The sequence below is a fragment of the Armigeres subalbatus genome, chromosome 3 (assembly GCF_024139115.2).
Source record: "Armigeres subalbatus isolate Guangzhou_Male chromosome 3, GZ_Asu_2, whole genome shotgun sequence".
NCBI classification, from domain to species: Eukaryota; Metazoa; Arthropoda; class Insecta; order Diptera; family Culicidae; genus Armigeres; species Armigeres subalbatus.
Genome location: NC_085141.1, coordinates 122017407 through 122038724, shown reverse-complemented (window position 1 = coordinate 122038724; position 21318 = coordinate 122017407). Strand labels below are relative to the sequence as shown.

The 21318-nt window shown below is 35.2% G+C and overlaps 1 protein-coding gene across 2 annotated transcripts in view; it reads left to right on the top strand.

Moving 5' to 3' along the window:
• The first annotated feature begins 11369 nt into the window (after window positions 1-11369).
• Window positions 11370-21318, top strand: part of LOC134227931 (bumetanide-sensitive sodium-(potassium)-chloride cotransporter) — a 53764-nt gene continuing 43815 nt past the window's right edge. For both annotated transcript variants that reach the window (XM_062709640.1, XM_062709641.1), the window contains exon 1: window positions 11370-11772. The gene's annotated coding sequence lies outside the window, so the exon portion shown is untranslated. The remainder of the gene's footprint in view (window positions 11773-21318) is intronic.

Sequence of the window (21318 nt, the reverse complement as noted above, 5' to 3'; positions counted from 1 at the left end):
GTAAAATAGTATGTTTGCCTTTATTTCTTTTGAGTCCATTGTCCGATAAATGAAATTATCAATACAAAACAATATGCTTCAATAGGAAACAGGATTTCCCACTAAATGCAACCAGTTGGAAGCAAATAAGAATAAGGATAAGTACCGCAAAATGGGTTTAGGCCTGGTAGCGGGTCACTTTTTAGAGACTTGGTCACTTTTTTCGGGTCAGTCACTAAAAAGTCTCTTTTTTCGACCTCAAGTCACTAAAGTCACCTTTTCTCCGAAAAAGTCACTATTTTCAACTATTTTGAAATTATTGACTAGATCTCGCTAAAAGCATAGTTACGGAATGAAAAAAATATTCATAAATTTAAAGCATCATCCGTTGAAAGATGCTTTATTCATGACGGATTTAGGAAAAAATAAGGGGTTTTGTATCACAGTGATCCAATTGGGTACATAGTGATGCAAGCAGGATGAGCACAGGGGATTGTGATTTTTAATATATTCACAAGGCCAAGAGGAGACAATTAAACTCCTTATCAATTGAACTGTTAAGTATTCAAATTCATCTTTTCACTAAAATTTTTATATTTTCATCCCAATCGTACACAATTTTAGATACATAGATAGATAGTTTCGGAGAAATCATTAAGGAGCGATGGCTTGATCTCATGCTCATTAGTGCAAACCCAAAACTAGCAAGCTTTTAAGTTATTTTTTTTATAACAAATGTGTTTTATTCATAAACATATATACTTTAAAACATTTTTTTTTTAAATCAAAATGGGAAAAATTGAATGCCTGATACTGAAAACGACTTGGCGTTCAGAACATTTATTATGTAAGGGATCTCTAATAGGAAGATCTATTCCATATTTTTCCGTAAGGAGCAAAATGAATGGTCTCTCGACATCGGTTCCAATAAATACCTACTTAAAAAATATCAAAAATATATTCTGATGACAAGTTAAACATGCGAGACTGCATAAACAAGATAAAATCGTGATTTCTCAGATTTTTATTATTTTGAGTTTTATTCACCGATTACTGACTGAAAACTTCTTTTTTAGGCTTTTTGAAATTCTGAACAAAGGGTTTCGGTTTTGCAAATTCTGAACAAGGCTTCAGGTTTCCAAATGGTGCTTGGGTTTCAGATTTATAAATTTTATAAGTCAAATTAAATCTATGTCGAAAAATTATTTAAATAAATTTCAATAATAAAAAAGTGCCATTTTCACAAACAAAAGAAAATTTTCAGAATAAGTTCGAACCCGTAATAAACATTATTGCACCTTATTTTGTATGAATTGCCTCAAATTGTGTTTTCCAGTGGTAAAAGGAGCGGAAAATACAAAAATAAATATTAAAAAGAATAAAATAAAACATATTCATCAGATTTCATTTGTCACAAAACGAACTATTCCATTTAAGTCCATCACTTTGTAAATATTGATCAGTGATCAGTGTCTCATACTTGATTCGACTTGAGAGACTAAAGACGTCAGTACCGTCATTAGGGTAAGACGGTATAATGCGCCCCACCTGGCCAAAACGCCCCATTTTGATTTCTAGAAAACTATAACTATTTAAGGGTCAAAATCAGTTGGTATCCATAAGTATTTGTAAACCCATTATACTATGTGAATGTGGAAGTATTTTTGTATTACACAATGAAAATAATAGCAAAATACAAAAAGTTATAGTTTTGATGTAACTTTTAATGTTTGTTTGCTCAACATTCTGGAGCGACTCTGGCATACTGTCCGCAAAACTTGCACTGGAACACTCAGTTGGAACACACTGGAACATAAGTTTTCTCAGTGGTTAATATGATATAAAATTGCTTCCATCTTCAAAAATGTAACGATTTTCGAAAACATGTTTCACTGGCCAAAACGCCCCAGTGTAGGCAGGACGATATGCCCTTACCAACTGGACACAAGCGCAGCGAGCCTGTAGCGGTTGCTTCCAAATTGTATGGAAAATATTGAAATGTAATTCACACCTGCTTAAATGGACCTATGATGATTTTTTAATGTCAAGCGCATAAGGATTTGTAGCCATTTTGTTATGGGATTGATAAAATACTAATGAAGGGCTTTGAAATGTCTTTGGTTAAGGTGGGGCGTATTGCCTAGGCATTTTTTGAAATTCACTTTTTCACGACTTTTCAAACCAGCATTATTACGTGTTATCTGTAATATTTTTATATGACTACTCACGGACAACGCATTAGCGACTTCCTGGACTACCAAATAACACAAAGTTTGCATAAATTGCGTTGAAAAGTAAAAAGTTATCGAGGAGTTGCCTTAGGGGGGGCATATTATACCGTCTTACCCTACTATTGATTTCGAAATACGTATAGTTGCAAACAATGCGAAGTAATGGAATTAAATAATTCATTAGACATTCCACTAAATTAGCAGAGATGTTTTGGCAATTCATAATTTTTACAAAATTTATTGCCCCTTCGAATTGGAATTTTCGACCAAAAGTTAATAAAGGGAGACATAATTTTGAAAACTATTTGTGTTCGCCTTATTAACTTCATAGAAATGTCAATTTTTGTCACTGCAAATGAAATTAAAAGTCACTATTCCGTCACTTTTTCTGCAGCTGAAAGTCACTATTTGGTTCCTTTTTCACCAGTGTTGGTCACTAAAGTCACTTTTTTGAGCGGCATTGGCCGCTACCAGCCCTGTGGGTTAGATTTAGTGCTCTCAAAAACACAGACATCACCTCAATTCGCCGATCATAGACGGTTAGTATGTAATACTATGGATCTCCGAGCCATCTAAAATAATGTTAAAAATGTTAAAAATTTAAAATTAACTGAATGTTAAAAATTTAAAGATAATTTGGGAGATTTCCTCTGAAAGCTAGAAGGGGACGCCGTGGTCACTACTAACAATTTGGTTTAGCTGAAGTTGTTAACTAAATCTAAACTCTACTTACCTAAATGAACATCCATGAATTACATAAGTGTGACAATCAATACACAATTTTAAAATGATTGATATAAAAAGTTTGAAGGAGGGTTGGAGGATAGGGTTGAAAATGGTCGATTTTCGTGTTACGAAATTAATGTGTAATTTCAATTCAAAACATGTCTTAGAAGCAGAATAGCACTTTTTTGCAACATCGCACGGAAAAGGCCCTTGCGAAGCTATTGGTGGCTCTCTCAAACGAATGGCAAAACGATCAAGTCTTGGCAAAGATTATGGAAATACTATTAAGTCTCCTCAGTAGTTGTACGAATGGGTAATAACACAATCAGTCAAAAATATCTCTATAAATTACATTTCTGTTATATCTCGATTGATCAATACTCAACAATGGCAGACGAGTTTGATGAACTATTCAAAAAAGTAAAAACTATAACTGGCACACAAAAGTTTCATTATTTTATACCAATCGCTCATAATAAAATCCTGTCTAAAAATGTTCCAACTCAGATGAATACCCAAATGTCTTCAAATTGTTCGAGTAAATTTACAAATTAATGAGTTTTTTTGCTAAACCAATTTTAATCTTTACATTCATTGATTTATTTTCTCGGTGAACGAAACGCTCTTTTATCTTTCAGATTCTACAGTTCAGACAAATTTGCAATAGTCCATCAAACATCACAATTTTGTAAATCTGGTAATTTGTGTGTAACATTGATATAAGAAATCTAGGAAAATATACGCCCTTTTCAAATGTTGGTCCACATTAATAAGCTTCATAAACAAATTTTTAAACGTCCAAAATGTGTCGTTGGTTGATGATAGGCTGCTGAACCTATATTTGGCGCTGTATGCATAAAACACGCTGATAAATTTTCACTCAATATGGACATGAAAAAAGTTTTTGTTAGAAAAACTTTTTTTCCTTAAATATGTCACAGGAACATTATTCCCAGAAAAGTTAGATAATTGAAATACCTATCCGCAGAAAAAATTTCATCAATTTCTGACATAAGGTTTTTTGTAATATCGATTTTTATTTTTAAAACTATTTTTTTTTCAGTGTTTCGGTTTTTTATTTTTTTGATATTTTTCCAAAAAAAACTTCAAGGAATTTCACGACAGTCCGCACAACAACACTTTTTTGTAGGTCTTGTCATTTAAGAGTTACATCGATTTTTTAAAAATCAATGAAAAAAATTAGGCCCTCATCAAATGTTACTCTTGACAATTTTTGAAAAACTAAGTATGCAGAGTGGCTTAGAAATACCATATATTTATGCCCACCACCACATGTGGCAGTGTTGGTTTGAGAAATGGATTGCGAGTGATTTGACTATGCGTCCAATTTGGGAATCTCGAGCTCGTTCAGTAGCCGCTAGGTTGCGAAGGCCGACGGAGGTCCTTCGTAGCTTAGTTGGTTAAAGCACCAGTCTAGCGTACTGTAGGGTCATGGGTTCGAGTCCCATCGAAGGAAAGTGGTTACCTCCAATACATTTTCCAAATCAATATCTTCCACATAACGTACATATTCACATATGAGTTTTCATAACATTGTAAATTAACGTCCAAGTCGGGTGGTTTAATCCCCGGATATAGGCAATTAACTTTGATTGAGCTGCCCACCAAGTTTCATTCGATTCTGAGATGGTGCTGCCAACCGCTGGTCGAGTCTACTATTTGTGCGATTTTCACAAAGAACTGGTTGTTGAAATTTTCTGAAACTTCGGTGATAAAGAAATGGTGCTTTTTTGAAACTTCGGGTAAACCTTTTATTTTTGTGAGTATCGACGAGGATTAAAATGCAAGATCACATCGAAATGCTAGCGATAAGCCTAATCAAACACGGCGAGTCAGAGACGACTCACATCTTTGAATTGACTAAAACAAGGTTTTTAAAGAATAATATAGAGAGTAATATAGTTCCTTACAAAACCTTTGGTTTATACTTGCTCTTTACTTTTATAATAAAGGTGAACGATTCGAAACCATAAATATGATAAAATTTCGTTTTCGTGAATGCTGGGAAAAATAATTCTGTCCATACAATATCGAATTTATAAAGTATTTCCATAGAAAGATGCGTGCTGACATCTCAAAGCACTTTATCATGTATTTTAAGAAGGTTTTTTCTAAAATATGAGCAAACATTGATGAAAAAACTGAAGTAGTGTTAATTTTATTTCGCACCTCTTTTTATTAATTTTTCAGCTTAAATGTAAATCGTCCGCATAAACAGCAATGCAATGTACTGAAAAGTTGTGAAACAGAATGTGCTTGTTCATAATTTCATGAAATATAGGGAAAAAAACATTGTGATTTTATTTCGCTCAGTATACATAATATGTGTTGTTAACACGGAGGCTGGATAAGGAGGAGTGTCCTGTTCTGGATGTTCTCGGTGGGATTATTCTTCGCCTCACCTGCACATCAAAGTTTAAGAATTGAACGACATTCAAAAAAGGAACTGTGAACGCAACCACATAAACATTCGTTAATTAATTGAAGGAGATTGAATTGTACAAGCTAGTGAATTTTGAATTAATTCTAATGTAAAATAGCAGCAGTTCAATTGAAATTTGCGTGATAAAATATTTTACTCTGGTTGTACTTAGTGAATTATTCCTGCCTGTACAATCATACAAGCTGAAAAGCGATTCAAGTTCTACCAGAGCTATAATTGAACAAGAGGAAGACTTATTTTTAAAAATTTGACCAACTTGGCCATTTTTTCGATTTTCGACATTTTCACGTCAAGATTACTTATTTTGATATACTCAATTCACTCCAAATGGAAGTTGGCCTGTTTTCAACTTGATATTCTATTAGCATTTCTTCAGTTATTAATTGAAAGCTTTCTATGCCCTGCCCGCCATTGCATGATTATGTATCTTGTATTGTGTGGCAAAAGTACAATGGATACACTATGCCCAGGGAGCCTAAAACATCCTAGACCGGACCGAGAATCGAACTCGCCATCTCCGGATTGGCAATCCTACGCCTTTGCTCGCAAGCCTAACTAATTGCTTTACCAGATTTACAAGATTTGCGAAATAAACCAAATTCGTTTTCATCAATTCCACTGAGATAGCATTTTTACACAATTGCTTATTTTTCATTTTGCGCAATTGTCCAACCAACCAAATGTTTTATTTTTATTGCACATTTGACGATTTGATTCACTTTCCGATTTGCACAATATGATCAATTATCTTGATCTGCTTGGAAGACACGAATTTCGCAATTTGTTAATTTTTCCCGATTTTTCATTGTACATATTGTTTTTGTTCTATATCAACTTGTCCAATTTGGTCAACTCGTCCGAGCTCAAAAAGTCAAAAACTGAATGATTGGACCGATCTTCGAACATAATGTTCTGCAGGAAAAATAGTCATCCAATGATTTTTTTTATGAGGACATTCTGCTGTGGCATGTTACGTTCCTAAACTAAACTGCAAAAGCCGTATATTGGCGATGCGGAGTTGGTATTTCAGCGTGAATGGGGGCGTACTTTCAGTTACCTGCAATTTATAAATGCGAGGAGATGCTCGAAAAAATTTCCTAAAACTATTTCCAATTTTTCACCTCAGGTTACGTCAACAACAGTTGATACTCATTATATTGGAATTTATGTGCCGAAAATTACAACCCAAATCTATCGGATAATATATAGAACATATTTCGACGTGAGCGGCATATATCACACATAATTATACATAAGTTACAATTAAAAAAGAAAATCTGACTAATTTTCTAAAGTTTCATGTAAGTCTCACACATAAAACTTATCTCCGATAAATTTGAGTGTGCTTTGTTATCAACTAAAGAAAAACATTGTTGGCTTGTTTTGAATATGATTAGTTGGTCGATTTATATAATTAATTATACCTATATTAGTGCATTACGCTTGGATTGATTCGTCGTCGTCTCGTGGATAATAATCTGAACTGCGGTTCCCTTGAGATTTGTTTAGTGTTATTGAATTGTTTTTGTTTGTAAATTTAGCTACATTAAGATTTCAAGGCTTTTGGATACGTATGACATTTTATGTCTTTATGTCGGTAATTTTTAATCAACGAAAGTTAATCACCATTGTGTGTAGTACAGGCATTGAAAGTCCAGGCAGCGGAAGAGATGACTACGTCAGTTCAGCGGGCGATGAAAGCAAACCAGCCCCCACCTTGAGAGAAATTGAGGATGCCACTAAACAGCTAAAGACTAATAAGATCATCTAAAGACCTAAGCTCATCAAGATTGGCCCGGAAAAGTTTTCCACTTGCCTGCACAAACTGATGGTCAGAATTCGGGAAACTTAACAGCTACCAGAGGAGTGGAAAAAAGGGGTCATATGCCCCATGTACAAGAAAGGTGACAGGTTAGAATGTGAGAGGTTTCGAGCGATCACCATCCCAAATGTCACATACAAAAAATCTTTCGCTGTCTATCACAAATAGTGAACGAATTAATGGGAAGATAACTTCGGTAACGCCCGCTCGACAACGAGCCAGATCTTTACTGTACAGCAAAATGCTTTGAATATCAGATCACGATGCACCATCAGTTTGTCGACTACGACAGCATAGACCAAGAAGAGCTTTATCGGGAAGCTTACAAGACTGATGAAAGCAACGATGAATGGTGACTATGAAGAGCATTTCGTTCAGGAGTTCCCCCAGGTTTTCTTCCGGATTGATATATAATTCTCCAAAATACATCAAAAGATAAAGTCGAAATCTTACATAATTTTGTGACAGTACCCAATTTTAGATTCTGATTTGGGACCTATTGCCTTCGGGTAAGACATTGTCCAACGTCAAAAAAATCAAAGAGATTATCATTATGGCTCATGATTTAAAAAATATAATATAACTAGCTTTATGTACCCGGCCTTGCTCGGAATTGCCAGTTTGATTCGCAGTTTTTTTTTTCACAATCGGAAAATGAATAAACCAATTGGTCAACAGGATAATTGCGTTTTCTTATCGATACTTCATCATTTGATCAAAAGAAGGCAGATTTCATTTGAAAACATTGACTGATTTTGAAGAAGGGAGCAAACCCATAATCGCCATATTCCGGGCAAACGTCTATTTCTAAAGAAGGAAAAACATCCACCGATGCCTTATTCCGGGCAAACGTCTATTTTTAAAGAAGGGATCACATTCACCATCCAGAAGGAAACACATTAATCATTGCTTTTCACGTTGGGCAAACCATGATTTCGATAAATGGTTGAATTGATCGATAACTAAACAATACAATAATGGGTTCAGAAGTTAGGCTGGAGCATACACACAAACATACAAACATTGAGTTTTATATATCTCGGCAACTTATTCAAAACGACGTATGTGATTTTGTAAACAAAGATGCATACGTCGATTTGTCAAATATGATGACACTCCCACGCAAACCAACACAACGAACATGTAGCCGAAACCTTCCCCTACCTGTATGTGGCGATAGTTTGCGTGGGAGTGCTATCAGATTGCAGAAATCAACGTTTAAATTTTTGTTTACAAAATCACATACGTCACATACGTTGAATAAGTATCCGAGATATATAGATAGCTAATAGCTATATGTATCCGGCTTTGCTAGGGACTGAAAAGTAAATTATAGAATTAAAATGTCCAATGCTGTAGCACGAAACCCACAGAGGTAGATCTACCGGTCATAGAATTGAACCTTTGTATCAATATATTTTATATCTTTGTTTGGCCCTTCCACCTTTTCAATAAACATCTTCCAAAAATAGAGAATAAGTGTACCAAATCTGGTTGAAATTTATCCTGGGAGTTACACTGAATTGCTCATTTTTAAAGACAACCCTTCCCCCATAACTTCCCTTTTTCCAAAATGACCCTCCCACCTTCTTTGTTATCTTCTCCTTAGGATAGAAAATGTGTGCACCAAATTTGGCTGAAATCGGTCCTGGGAGTTGGGTGTTACACTGAATTGCTCTTTTTCTAAAGACAACCCTTCCCCCTTACCCTCCCCTTTTCCCAATGATCATCCCACCCCTTTGTTATTTTCTCCTTAGGATAGAGAATGTGTTTGGATGAAAGCGGTCCAGGGGTTCAAAAGAAACACTGAATTGCCTGTTTTCTGAACAATACCCCTCCCCCCAGACCCCTCCTCTTTTTCCCAAATTACACTTCCATGTGATCGACTTCTCTTAGTGAATATGTGTACAATATTTGGTTGATATGGGTACTGGAAGTTGGGAGTAACACTGAATTGCTCGTTTTATAAAGACAACCCCTCCCCCCCATACCCTCCCTCTTTTTACAATGACCGCCCCACCCCCTTTGTTATCTTTTCTTTAGGGTAGAGAATGTGTGTATCAAATTTGGTTGAAATCGGTGCAGGGGTTCAGAATTTACTCTAAATTACCCGTTTTCTGAACAATACCCCTCCTCCAGACCCCTCCCCTTTCCAAAATCTCTCATATGATTGTTTCCTTATAGTGAATATGTGTACAAAATTTGGTTGAAATCGGTCCTGGGAGATGAAAGTTACACATAATTGTTCGTTTTCTAAACAAAACCCCTCCCCCTTTCTTAAATGACCCTCCCACCCCCTTTGTTAACTTCCCCTGAGGATAGAGAACGTGTGTACCAAATTTGGGTGGATTCGGCCAAGTGGTTCAGAAGTAGTTAGCGAACATACATACATAGATTGGTTTTTATATATATAGATAGATAGATAGATAGATAGATATAGATCATGATATATTGACAATTTGGAAACTGCTTTTGGATTGTGAATCTGCTGTTTTGCCTTTCTCGTATACTAAGTATACGTAAAGGCTATATGATCGCTGCAAAAACAAACTTTTTATAGAAGGCCCGGAGACCCATAGTGTTATATACCGATCGACTCAGCTCGACGAATTGAGGTGATGTCTGTGTGTATGTGTGTGTGTGTGTGTGTGTGTGTGTGTGTGTGTGTGTGTGTGTGTGTGTGTATGTGTGTGTGTCTGTGCGCACCCACCCAAAAAAAATGTCACTCATTTTTCAGGTACTTATCCTTAACCGATTTACTCACAACAAGTTGAATTCGACGCAGGACACTCTGCCATTGTTTCCTATTGAAAATTGGTCAGATCGGACTATGGGCTCGGAAGTTATGGCCAAAATACCACTTTTTTTTTAAAGAAAAATTGAGTAAAAAATTGTCACTCATTTTTCAGGCACTTATCCTTAACAGATTTACTCGCAACAAGTTGCATTCGACGCAGGATACTCGACCATTGTTTCCTATTGAAAATTGGCCAGATAGGACTATGGGCTCAAGAGTAATAGCCAAAATACTATTTTTATAATGCACGAGAAAGGCACCATTACCGCTAGGTGGATTAATCAGGGTTTTTTAGAATTAATATCTGTAAAAAGATAAAAGTCGTCTCATATTATAGTGTCCATGGAAGAAGTATTTTGAATGCGATAAAAAACATTTTTTTAATTAAAAAGCAATGAATAACTTTATCAACTAATTGCATATTATTCTGCAACTGGGCCGTGCGAAAGTCATTTTTTGTTAAATATCTTAGTTGTGCTTATGGATAGCACATGTTTCGAAGTGGACAAATTGACATGAAATTTGCGAAAAATAATCCACGTGTCTTGGAGGGACTCGAACCTTGGGCAAATCAAGCATCGAAAAGATATTCAAATTTGCAACAAAAGAGCTAACCTCGGCGGAAGTTGGTACTTGGTAAACGGGACTTGTTGTGTAGGGGTTATCACGCCTATCTAGAGAGTAGGAGGTTGAGTCTTTTTCGCAAATTTCAAATCAATTTGTCCATTTCGAAACATATATATTATAATATATTTAACAAAAAAAAACTTTATCAAGCTTAAACATGTTAAAGTTGGACAAAAAATAGAAAATAAATAATCAAAAAAAAAAATTTATCAAATCTACAATCAAAATTTATCATCAAATCATTATTTCACAAGTTCGTCAATCACCACATGACTACAAAGAACAAACAGCACCCTGGGTAATCTGTCATCTGATAAACAGCAAGATAGTACTCAGGGTACTAAGTGTACTTCACCTCTAGTCATAATCTGCCAATGAGAAAAGTAAACATTAGAGAGCGTATTTTAATTGCACTATCACATATCAGGCTTCCCCAGACCTACCCAACATGAGCCACCCTAGTCCACCACCCACAGCGCGCGAAAAAATATGTACGTCCGTTATCGAAGAGAGACGCGCCAACGCCTCCTCTCGAGAGCCTCCGACTCAGACAATAGCAACATCAAATCAACACAAGGGAAGCTTTTGTTTGGCTTTAATTTACACTCCGATATGTCCATATCATCGCCGACCGACGCGACCGCGAGCGAGCGGCGCGCGGCACATTGATGACCGTTGAGAACCTATATAATGGGGTAGCCACAAATGCCACTTTTCACAGTAGATCGGTTGACGGCGCGCGCTTTGAGCATTAGAGCACGAGTATCCTGCGGTTTCGGGTGTCGATCGGATTCAAACGGCTGTGGGTGACCAAACGTGCGGGTGCCCTTTTTGGGGCAAACAGTGGCGGGCCGGGAAACTTATGGCGAACGGCGTCCGATCTTAGTGATGCGGCAGAGATTTTTAGTGTAGTGACTGCAACGGAGGGATTGACACGAACTTGGTTCTAGTTCTGCAGCGATAGTGAATAGTGGTGAAAGCCGACCTTAGAACTTGGTTTGGAGAAAAGTGAAACGATTGTGACAGATTTTACTTAACTTGGGGAAGTTATGCGTAGCGTATTGCCAAACTTGAAGCACTTGCATTATATTTCTCAGCGAGTTTGGACGTTTTAGTATTGGTGAAAGTGAGTAAAAAATCTAAAGTTTTGGCAGCTGACAAGAAGATGGGTGATGTGCTCCACAAAATATGGATTTCAAAAATCATTTTCTGAAGATGGTGATTATCGTATAGCTTATATCGAAAAAAGTGGAGTTACACAGAACACTGAATGAATAATTTACGTTGAAAAGTGTCTCGAATAACTTGCTTCAAAGTGTCCCATATTATATGAAAAAATATCGAAAGGTTAATTCATTTATACAAATGGAAGCTGAATTGGAGTGTTCCAGAATTAAGAAATGTTTTTTTTATTATTTATTATCAAAGGTAAAGTAGTAAAGAGCTGAACCCAGATTTCAAAGTAAATTATAATAATATTCAAGAAAAACAAAGGTAACAATTATCTTCGTACCTGTTTTACAGTTTGTATTTGAGCTGTAAAACGGTCTAAAATCGACTCTTTTTCAATACATTGAAGGCGCAGAGGATGCGTGGTTATAGAACCCAGAAAGTTACATATCCAATTTTATTGGAGTTTCGTTAGGTGCAAAACCATCACAAGATGATAATACTCACATTTTTCTGCTGAAGAAATATTGTGTAGAAATATTGTATAGGCACACGTATAATATGCCTAAAAACACTAGAGGTCGATTAGCACAATTCAATATCATAATTGTGAAAGTTTATTTGAAAAACTGGTTTCTTAGCTCATGTGCTGCAATGTCGGCAAATTTATTAAAATTTAACCTCAATTTATTAAATTAACCTCAATTTATTCAAATTCACGTAATTTCTTGAATTACTTTTCAAACTTCTTTAATTATTCATTTTACAAATCAGGATTATCTATTTTACTCAAGATCAATACACAAAGATTTTTTTACGTCGATCTTTTTCAATGTAAATCAAAACCGCGTTGTTTAAAAAAAACTGACCTGAAAAATCGTGTTATTTCCAAAATCCGATAAAAAAAATTCCGCTAAAAAAAGCTCCTCGCCGTTTCTGCGTTATAAGTTTTCCTGATCTTTACACGTTGTGTTTTGAATTCATGCGCTACCGCGTGAAAATAAACCTCAGTGTAATAAACATTGCCTAGCTATCTGATAATTTTCTCCGTAAATCTGATCTCAAAAGTTTTCAAAGGTCCAAAAAAATCAAAATTTTTATAGCAAGATTTTGAGCACCCCCAAATGTCCGATGGAGCTAAAATTTTGCATAAGGGCATATTTTAGGGCTTAGGACATGTTTGCGTATCGTGCGGTTTCTAGATTCTATGAAAAATTGTTTTCGCGTTAAGAAATATGTTCAAAGTCCCAAAACAGTCGATTTTTTTTCAAAAAAATAATTCTCAAAGTTTCATGCATTTTGAGTCCTTTGTCACCAAAACCAAAAAAAATATTTCCCCCTTGTGAGAAAATAAATTTGATTTTTTTGAGCACCCCTAAATCATGTTCGATTTAGCTCAAATTTTACATAGGGCGATATTTTTAGCTACGAAAACGTTTGCGTAACGTCCGATGTTAAAGTCGATGAAAAAAATTTCATCATCTGAAAAAATAATAACATCAGATCTCGACGTTTCATGCATTTTTAAGTCATTTGGCATTAAAAACAAAAATTCGATTTTCGACTTTTCTATTGGAATTCCCTTGGAAAAATTTCAACCACTAAATCATGTCCGATTGAGCTCAAATTTTGCATGGGGCATATTTTGGGGTAATGAAACTTGCGAGAAATGTCGTTTTTTTGGAATTCGAAAATGTCAACTCCTCCTGACATTCTCTCTGGAGCTACTTCAGAAATTCCACCAAGACTTCTAAATTGATTACTTCGAGGTCTTTCCAGAAATTCCCTTTAAATTTCTTCAGTAACTAACGTGGAAGACCTCGATAGCCAAGAACTCTCCCGGTAAATTGTTCAGGGATTTTTTCTTCGGGAATTCTCCCAGAAATTTCTTGTCTGCAACTTAATCTGCCTATTATTCCAGATATTCTTCTTAAAATTCCGTCAAAACTCTTCCGGAGTATTTTCAAAAAGTCCCATTTAAATTCCTCTGGAACTTATTTAAGGAATTTTCCCGGAAGATCCTGCTGGAATTCTCAATGTATCGGGGGTACTTCGACTAAAATTTCTACAAAAAAAAATCTTCTAAAAAGCCCTTCAGGATTTGCCGAGAATTACTTCCAGGAATTCGCAGCAAAATCTTAAAATAATTACCCTGGCAAATCCTCTAAAAACTCTCCCACTTTTTTCCAGTAATTCCTCCATTGATTCTCCCAAAAATTCCGTTAAGAATTTCCCCGGAGATTATGTGAAGAATTCCTCTAGAAATTCCTTTACAAATTCCTTTATAAGTTCATCGGAAAATTTCTTCAAGATTTTTCCGGGAGTTCGTTTCGTGTTCTCAAGATATTCTGCAGAAAATTCCTCCAAGAATTACTCCGGGAAGCTCATATTTCAGGAAGAATTTCGTAAGAAATATTTGGAGGAGTATTCGAAGGAGTTTCCAAAGGATTTCCTGGAGAATTTCCTTAAGTAATTCCTGAAGAAAAACGCGATGCAGTGCGTGGTTTGAGTCCCAGGAGGATTTTCTGGATACATTCTCGATGGATTTTTTTTTATGTATTTACTGGAGAAATACTTAGAAGGACTCATAGGGAAGAGTATCTGAAACAAATCCAGGAGAAATTCTAAAATAAAAAGTTTTTTCAAATGAAGTTCATAAAGAATTTTCAGAGAAAAATATTTTTCCAAATTCCAAATAAAGTTATAAAATAATTTCAGACTCAAATACGAAAGAAATTGTGGTAGCAATTTCAGGAGCCGTCAGAAGCTATTTTTGAAGATCGATTTCCACATTTTCAGAAAAAAGTGTCTTTACGTTTGGGGGTCTAGCGGCCTGTTGCCAAAGATATCTCTCCACGTCGCTCTTTTTGGTCATCCAATCGCCATCCAATGATTAAGATTTAAAGACTTTATCAGACATTACATTGATTCGTCGAGTTAAGTTGATATTCATATAACTACGATTCATAAAAAAGGTTCCTCCAAACTAACGCGATATGACTGTTGCTATAACCAACAGTTTGTCGCTTTGGTAAGGAAGCGTCAATGGAGCCAATAGAGTCGCAACGAGCTTGACGATAAATAAATAAAAAGTCGCAATGACAGTGACAGTTCAGGGCAACTTTGAAGCTTTTCATTCCCATAAAACAAATCGAAATCCATAAAATACGTTACGCAAAATTTAGTGATCTTTCAACCATCCCCAATCGTCGCGTTTTGTAATAACATGCATAATTATGTACAATGTCATCTTTGGAACATTACTCCTATAAATTTTTCTCAGCGTAATTTATGGATGTTCCAAGGCATTAAAATGCCTCACATTTACAAAGATGCTCAATGCTACATGTAGGCACCATTTCAAGAAAAATCCGGGCCCTGTTAGTCCGTTGTGTACTATATCAAATACAATGTGCTTAGAGCACAGAGCCTTCTATCGAAAGTTTGGCTTCCAGTTGGTTTTATAAACATTCTTCTACTCCTAAATAAACAAAAAAGGCAAAAAAAAAGTTTTTTTTGCTTCGATAGTACGTACACTAAAATAACGCAGGTGTACGTACTATCGAGGTATGCCTGTATATATCCATTGTTAATGCAACTGCCAAAAGCAAATTCGATTAAATTGATATTTTGATTTTTGACAAAATACAATAGTGGAAAAAGACGAAATAAAATAGTGAACGATCAATGTTATGTAGAAACTGAACACAGAAAAAAATCTGAAAACTAATTAGCGCGTAAGAAATATAGACGCGGAAAATTACATTATTCCGGGCGGCCATGGATCTCATCCAACAAGTTCGCCCTAAATGTATGCAATTTTTATAGCATTATGTCAATTCCTATAGCATAAATCAAATAAAAACTGACATAATGCAATGGAAATTGCATACATTCAGGCGATAATATCGTTTAAATTTACGCTCTTTTTGGCGTTCCCTTTATGTGCATTACTTTCCGTGTAAATTTCAACAACTTTTTCTAACAAACAGCACTCTCTAACATTTTAATTATTATCATTTTGCTCTACTATATAATCTACGTTGCTGTTTTATAGTGAGATTTTTTTTAACAAAAAGCTTTAAAGTTTCGGTTAAACTTACATTACCTTTGCAACCGAAACAATTCCTGCTGAAAACACTGAAAACATCACCTTTGGATAGGAACACCTTTGGAGCATCACCTATACCATTTCACAAACACGAAAAGTTTCGGGGTTCGATTTGATTCTACAGAATTCAGAATTCAAATGTTGCACTTAGAATCTGTTAAAGGTAGACATACCTATTTATATTTTTAATGCATATTAAATATATTGGAAATTTGATATCAGTGTGAAAGTGGTCAATTTTGTGAGCTGACAAATGTTATGCTCTGTTTCGGAATAATAAAAGTTTACCTCATATTTATGAACTAATATTGGTGGAGTAGAGTAAAGATATGCATGGCAAATCATGCAAGTAACATAAGACATCTGTATATTGTGCGAATTACTAAATTGCCCCTTATGTCCTAATTAACAACGAAACCCATTTGTATCCAACTAGGGTAAATGATGTATTTTAGACATCTGAATATATTTTGGACTTTTGGCTATATTTTGAGTATACTTAGGTTTCTTAGGAATCATGTGTCTGTTTAGTCTCTTTTATAATCACGTTTCTAACAAAATTTATATAACAAATTGAAGAAAATTTGTAAAAAGTACAAAATATTTTCAGATGTCCAAAATACCATCGTTACCCGAAATTGAATTATTTTTGAAAATCACGCTCATTTTTGAAATTCAGCAGCCACTATACGAATTACAATCAAATATGTCCCATCAGAATTTCCACTAAAATGAAACAGTTCAAGCAGCATAGCTTCACGAAAAATGAGATATTCGTTGACATATTTTTAATATCAACGATTGAGTTAACAAAACGAAAATTATTTTGCTTGATAAGGTAACGCCAATTTGGAATTTTAGCTCGACGATAGCAAGAGATTCTATGCGAAGGAAAATTGGGATAACGTCAATTGGGACAAAACTTACAAAAAATTATTTCCCTGAAAGAGTTTTGATACGATATAGTTGATGTATCGGGATTCATATTGTGGCAGGTGAATTTCAAATTATGAGCGAGATTATGAAAAATAATTCGATTTAATTGGATATTAATTTTGGGGTCAATTGGGGTAAAATAAACAATTTAATATTTTTCACAATATGCAAATGGTTTGTATTACTTGTTCGTGACCTGCCACGTACATCTTGATTGTACTCCATCTGAATTTGTTGAAAATAAGGGGTGTCGAGCTTTTATTGCTCCAGTACAGAGCCTAAAATGGGTCAAAACGGGGCAAAATGGATCACTTTTAGTTGAGGGGGTCAAACGCAAAGGGGTGTAAGCAGTGGCGCCGGAAGTGGGTGGGACACATAGGTCATGTCATACGCCTGAAATACTTGGGTGGGACACTCGAAGCTTTGTCCTACCCATGATTATGACAAAAACTTTAATACTACTAAATATCAAGTTTAATATTGATGCAGTTATTAGATAACAAGAATCTGTATATAAGTAAGGGAAAGACTCAGAGCTAATCAAAGGATTTTCCTAATATCCAAAATATTTTTGGGATTTGAAAAGATTTTTTCCTAAACAGACTCACGAGATTTTATTATGATTCCAGGACATCTAATCTTGTAAGTTTTTTGGACGATTTAATATTACTTGTGTGGTCTTTAGTCTTCCGACATTCCAATGGATTCCTGATAGTTAGACAGATAGTGATATCCGGTTGACACCATTAAAAATCTGCATAGAATGTCTTGAACAATTTGAGTATTATACCCGGAGATACCTCTTAAAGTACAAAAGGATTTTTTGAATCCTTCAGATATTTCTTGAAAGTTGCTTAGATTACAGAGTGTTACAGAGTAAACATTTAAAAAAAAATCCTCAGCTTTGCTATCTCCTACCATTATGGGAATGCAGAAGCTTGGTGGATCGTGCTTCTGTGGTAGCCGTCGTTTCGATCGAAAAAAAAGCGCAATCCTCCTCAAAATACAGAAGGCAATGGGCGTGCGTGGTTATTTTCTCGTCGAGAAACAAAGAAGATAAATAATTTTGTGTTTGATAGATCATGATTTTGTAATGCGCATGATTTGATCGGAAAAAGAACGATTCTTCTCAGGACGCATAGGTCGTCGGCCGTGCATTGCGCTGAGTAGATTTCGAATCGTGCTATCGCTCATCAAGCGAAACACATCAATTAAGTTCGAAATAATGATTTTTTGATCGCTTACCAAGATTATCCTCTAAACTAATCAATTATTACTTTCCCGTGGCACACACGGAGATGCAGAGGATTCATTGGTCTCTTGAAACAATGAGTGTTGAACTTATTTTCTTCTTCTCATCCTAAATTGACTGTAAGGACGTAACCGGCATCGTTGGTGGTTTTGAATTTATGAAACTCTAAAGCATGTACAGTGAGAATAGTTGATTCTCGGCCAATCATGATTCGACTATGAAGGAGAGTATAGCTTTTTTAATAGAATCGAGATTTATACCAAAGTTATTCCTGTCAAATTCGTTTTCCTCCTGTTTGATAAATCTTTTTTTTTGTCCTACCCACGTCTCGGAAGGTGACCGCGCCTCTGGGTGTAAATGACAAAAACATAGTTTTGAGGAAAAAGGGGGAAAAATTTTTCAATATTTTTTCATCCTATACAAATCGTATAAAAGTTTAAAAAAAATACTAACTTTCAGTGAATTTTCACATTTTTTACAAATAACGTATTACGGAGAAAAAGAAAAAAAATGCATAGCTCCGCGGAAATAACGCGCAATGAGCAATCCCCGCAAGGAGGAAGTGTAACAAAGAATGCGTTGATTTCAATTATTGTTTTGAACATACATGATTGATAAGTTTGGTTTGATTTTTCTGCAATTAAGCAGATTGTTGTTCCTAGGAGGTTTGGTGTAAAGTTCGAAAAGCTTTGCGTTTACCCAATCTAACTAAACGAAGAAAGGAAAAATTAGAGCTTGTAACTCAGCATGAGGGTTGCCGATGTATTGCAAATATCAAAATGATCAACTTATAAGGTATGGGTTGGAACTGGCTGCATTGAAATAAGTCTAACCCGTATGCATTTTTACAACATAATTATTCTAAGATTATTCTACCAAATAACCTCTTTTACCCTTTCTACCTCTCCGAAGTTAAAAAAAGCCCCAAAAACACAGTTAAGAGACAATGTCACTAGTTCATCTTTCTTTCCCTCCTGTCAATCCACATAGCTCGTAATTCTTATTCCTATGGCGATAGGACATGCCTACCTATGCCTGAATACAAGACAAAATTTTCAAAACGACTTATCTGCTTTTGTAAACAAAGATTCAAACGACGATTTGACGAATCTGATAGCTCTCTCACGCAAATCAACATCATCAACAGGTAGCGGAAACCTTCACCTACCTATTGATGGTTTGCGTGGGAGAGCTATCAGATTCGTCAAATCATCGTTTGAATCTTTGTTTACAAAAGCAGATAAGTCGTTTTGAAAATTTTGTCTTGAATATTGAGCTAGTATATGAGAGAAAACTATAATTAAAAGTAAAAAGAATTGAATTAATGCTTAGCATTTCCTGACTTATTTGCATAATGACTTACAAAGTGCGCAACTTTGTGTAGATAGTTATTTCACTAAATGACATATTGAAAGTAAACATTGTTACGTTCGGCAAAGCTGTCTAAGATCATTTACTACGGAAATACTCGCTCACTGTGGTTTGGATTTTCCTCTAATCCAATTTTTTCTTGCAATGCGTAATACAAACTATATCAATATATTGCCGCAAAGCTCTAGAACCAGAGCATTTTTCGCTGAAGTCAACTCAAATTTGACAAAAATGTCACTTACACCCCTCTGCTTCTAACCCCCTCAGTTGTTTCCAGCCTACTCAACAAACAATTTGAGCCGAATGAGCTAGTTTTAGGAGAACAGATGGTAAAATGAATGAATAAAAATTGTTGAAAATTACATCAGACCCTACTTTTACGGCCTCGTTTAATATTTTGAATAATAATAGCTATTCGTTCGGTTTCAAAACCAAAACATTAGCTCAGGTACTTCATTTTATTTCGAGGAAAACTTGTGCATGGTTAACATACGCCTAAATAGTGTTTAAATCTAAATATAACCTTCTGTTCATTTTACCATCCCTGTTCATTTTAACACCTCTTCCCATATAGCAGAAAAAGGCTCTTTTTAGCTTTTTGAGCGCTTCACTTGTCTCCAATATTTGTTGGATATTAAGCCCCCTCCAAAAGCTTTATCTAACGTTTTCCCTGCAAAAACACAATTTTGGGATAACTAAAATTGGCGGAAATAAAAAAACATCCGTTTTTCTGCTCCGTTTTTCCGTTTCGTATTGAAATCTAACAATTTTAGTATTATTTTATTTCAGTATCCGTATTAAAAACTTACATTTTTCGGTATTAAAATCTTGCAGAATTGTATATGCCAAGATTTTATTGTAGTTTTCACGAATGATAAGACTCGGTCAACGAAATTCAAGAGTTAATTGTTAATTTTTTCTTTACAAGCATTTTCTACAACCTTTTTATAGATTACCTCTCAAGATTAGATTCTGAAGCACGTGGTCGATTGAGAACAATGGCACTAAATGTAAACATTGAAGGACCAGCTGGTTTTGTTGTGCAAACTTGATCAGTTGGTGAGCTGAGAATAATGAAAAATATGTAAACATGAAGGGGAGAGGCGACAGCTCTGTGTATTATAATCTACTTTAATTAACGATCGGCTGAAAGCAATGTTATTACCTCTAAAATGTTCGTTATTTTTATCAAAAATCAATCAGTACTTGGTAAAATGTCAAATCAATTAATGTCAATGCAGCGGATAATTATTATTTCAAGCCTTGGCATTGATCATGTTTATTAGAAGAGATTTCAAAGAAGTACATTTGGAGTGTACTCAATTTTGCAACAACGTATAGGTCTTTTTAGCAATAACTTTCAAATGAATTCACATTCGCAAAAAAAAATCAAATTTTGCACCCCCGTATTAAAAACAGAAATAAAAATATTGGTCTTGGTCGAATGGCGTTTCGTCAAACAGATATTTAAAAAAGGAGCTTTAAAAACTAAATGATTCATTGGGGTGTTTCAAAAAGTCACATAACTGATGCTCCAATATTGACCAAAGAATGAAGGGTTCATAAAAAGAATAGATAAGGGGAAAACGGTAAATATTTTCGACAGCATATTGACTTTGGCGAACCCCTATATGATGAATCTATACCACCTGGACAAAATACATTTAGTCGAATGATGTTTCGTCGAATGCCACTTGGTCGAAAAGGCATTGCGTCGTATGGACATTACGTCGAATGGCCAATTGGTCAAAAATAAGTTTTCATTCATCCAATAAAGAATTATGATAAGAAAATTATTTTGAGCTTTTTAGTGGAATGTTTTCACCTGTCAT